This window comes from Sciurus vulgaris (genome assembly GCF_902686455.1).
Source record: "Sciurus vulgaris genome assembly, chromosome: 12".
NCBI classification, from domain to species: Eukaryota; Metazoa; Chordata; class Mammalia; order Rodentia; family Sciuridae; genus Sciurus; species Sciurus vulgaris.
The window spans coordinates 87,936,011-87,939,182 of NC_136473.1; the positions used below are offsets into that span (position 1 = coordinate 87,936,011).

At 32.9% G+C, this 3,172-nt stretch overlaps 1 pseudogene across 1 annotated transcript; it reads left to right on the plus strand.

Annotated features, from left to right (window-relative positions):
• The first annotated feature begins 1,107 nt into the window (after positions 1–1,107).
• LOC306641424 (serine/threonine-protein phosphatase 2A regulatory subunit B'' subunit gamma-like) lies at positions 1,108–1,929 on the plus strand (annotated as a pseudogene). The gene has a single exon. The product of its transcript is annotated as a serine/threonine-protein phosphatase 2A regulatory subunit B'' subunit gamma-like (transcript).
• Positions 1,930–3,172: the final 1,243 nt, after the last annotated feature.

The window sequence follows — 3,172 nt, forward strand, 5'->3', positions numbered from 1 at the left end:
TTAAAGTTTACATTTGAAGAAAAAGGAAAGGACTGTTAATCTGATTCATATTTTTACTTTTTAAGCAAATATGCAAGGAATGTCAGGTTCATAAGAAATGTGAGAATGAATAAATTTGAACTCTAATATAAAGTAACTTCAGTTAAAATGAACATATAGATGCATTAAGTCTACTTAATGCGATAGCTATATCCTGTTCACATGCTATGAAATGTCTGTTAAAATCTCAATTTTCATTTGTGTAAGAAGATGTACAAGGTATAGACATACATGTTTGCCTATACAATGTATCTTTTTTTAGAATCTTAGTAAGTAATTTTTTATTCTTTTTAAATACATACAAGACCAGGATACATCCTGACATAATCATAAAATCATGGAACACAACCAGCTCCAATTCAGTCCCCAGCACTTTCCCCATCCTGGCCCCAGGTGGCAAAAAGTAAACTGTTATCTTAATACAGTGTTATTTTAATAATCACAAATACCATAGTAAATTTATAAATTAATTGATAGAAAACATTCTGTCCCATTAACAACATGACAAAAATAGAATTTAAAGAGGAATTTTACACTAATATCATTATTAAGTTCTTTGGGTATAAACTAAGGAGTAGGGTAACTGGGTCAAAAGGTGGGTCCATTCCAAGTTTTCTGAGGAATCTCCACACTGCTTTCCAGAGTGGCTGCACCAATTCGCAACTCTAGCAGCAATGTGTGCGGTGTGTCTTTTTCCCCACATCTGCACCAGCACCTATTATTGCTTGTGTTCTTGATAATAGCCATTGTAATTGGAGTAAGATGAAATGTTAGTGTAGTTTTAATTTGCATTTCTCAAGAATGGAGGAACTTTCGATTATGTAGAGAAAAATGAGATGGGGAAGGGGGCAAGGGTATGAAAGCTGGTGGAATGAGACAAACATCATTACCCCATGTACATGTATGATTACAAGAATGGTGTGAATCTGCATCATATACAACCACAGAAATGAAAAGTTTTACCCCATTTGTGTATAGTGAATCAAAATGCAGTCTGTAAAAATAATAAAAAAAACAAAATATAAAAAAGGTTAAAAATATATTAAACACAAATGAATTATGACCATTCCCCAGTTTTATTACAGGCTGCCAGCTGAAGATGAAGTCTTACCACAGAAATTAAGAGAGGAATCCAGAGTTGTTTTTCTACAACAGAAAAGCAGAGAACTCTTAGATAATGAAGAATTGCAGAATTTATGGTTTTTGTTGGACAAACACCAGACCCCACCTATGACTGGAGAGGAAGCAATGATCAATTATGAAATTTTTTTGAAGGTTGGTGAAGAGGCTGAACCAAAGTTCAAGCAATTTTTCACTGCAAAAGTCTTTGCTAAACTCCTTCATACAGATTGGAAGAATTTGCATACAGATGGAAGAAATTCCATCATGGAGTTCTTTAACTATGTCATGTGAAAAGTCTGGCTTCATCAAACAAGAATAGGACTCAATTTAAATGATGTTGCAGGGCAAGAGCATCTTCAGGAATCTGATTTAGAAAACCACGTATTGGAACTTATCCCTACTTTGCCACAATTAGATGAACTGGAAAAATCCTTTTACTCCTTTTATGTTTGTACAGCAGTTAGGAAATTTTTCTTCTTTGTGGACCCTATAAGAAGAGGAAAAATTAAAAATCAAGATATTTCAGCATGCAACTTCCTGGATGACTTCCTGGAGCTAAGGGATGAGGAATGATCCAAAGAGAGTCAAGAAACAAATTGGTTTTCTGCTCCTTCTGCCCTAAAGGTTTATGGCCAGTATTTGAATCTTGATAAAGATCACAGGAAAGAAGCACCCTCCCACTATGGAACAGCAACCATGACCAACATCTTCTTAGATCATGTTTTCCAGGAATATCTCACTTATGGTGGAATGAAATCTTGGATATGATAAAACCAAAGGATCCTTTGAAAATCTCTCTTCAGAATTTAATCAACAATAATCAAAGAGACATGCTCACTACCATTCTAATCTATCTGAATGACTTCTGGACTTATGAAAACAGAGAAGCCCTTGTTGCAAATGACAATGAAAACTCTGCAAACCTTGATGATACATGATCTCTGAAAAGCTATACTGTCTTTATTAAGATGCTTGAATGCTGCATGTGAAACCTTTGAAGCAGAATTCCTTTAGAAATGGTTTAAATAAAAATAATGTCTCTAAAGAACATACACACAAAACATAATTGTAATGTCAGTAAATTCACTCTCCTAAGCAATCTACCACTAATATCAATTAGATGAAAGGGAATATGAAAAATTTACCCTGAAGGAAATACAGCTTACCACAATTTGTGTGAAGTTTCATATTTTTCAATAGGAAAATAGGCTTATACATTGAAGTTAGTCATCATTTTTCTACATCATTCATTTATACCATGAAATATTGATTAAAAAATAAAAATTTGCCTTGGGTTGTCATATAAGAAGAGATTGTAGGGTTGCAGCTATAGATGAAGAAAGATGGGATCAAGAAAGGCTCAAGGCAGGGTGTGTTTAATCTGTTGTTTCCTGCAAGGCTTTGAGAAACAGTTTTTCATTTGGTCCTTGCTGACCACCATATTTAACAGTGCAACCTGCACCCCCATGCCATGGTCAAACAAACCCCCATCCTATGATACTGTCTCTTTCATGCATATTGAATAGTTTATTTTTTCATAGACATTTTATTATTTTGTTATCTTCACCCTTATTGCTTACATATAGTTTTAAGAATATCACTGATAATTGGATGTTATCTGTAGTAGGCATGCAATAAATTTTCCATGGTAAAGAAAGACTAAATTTTACAATATTGATATTTAAAGTTATTTTTTATATTCTTCTGGATGTTTTGATCATTGCTAACCTTCATTTTATTGTATTTATCATATGTAAGGTGAATCCCTGTTTTGAGTCTCCCCTCGATTTTCAAATAAGTGAAATTGTGCTGAAAGGAAAACAAATAAAAAATGAAACATTTAAAATAAAGTTTCTATTGGATGATTCAAACAAATACTCTATTTCTGTTTCAAGAATAGTTAAAAACAAAATAAATTAAATGAACAACTGCTGTTTTTCTGCCAGAATGAAAAAAAAAATTGAGTAATTTATTTTTTTCTGTTACATATTTCATCACCATCCAAATTATT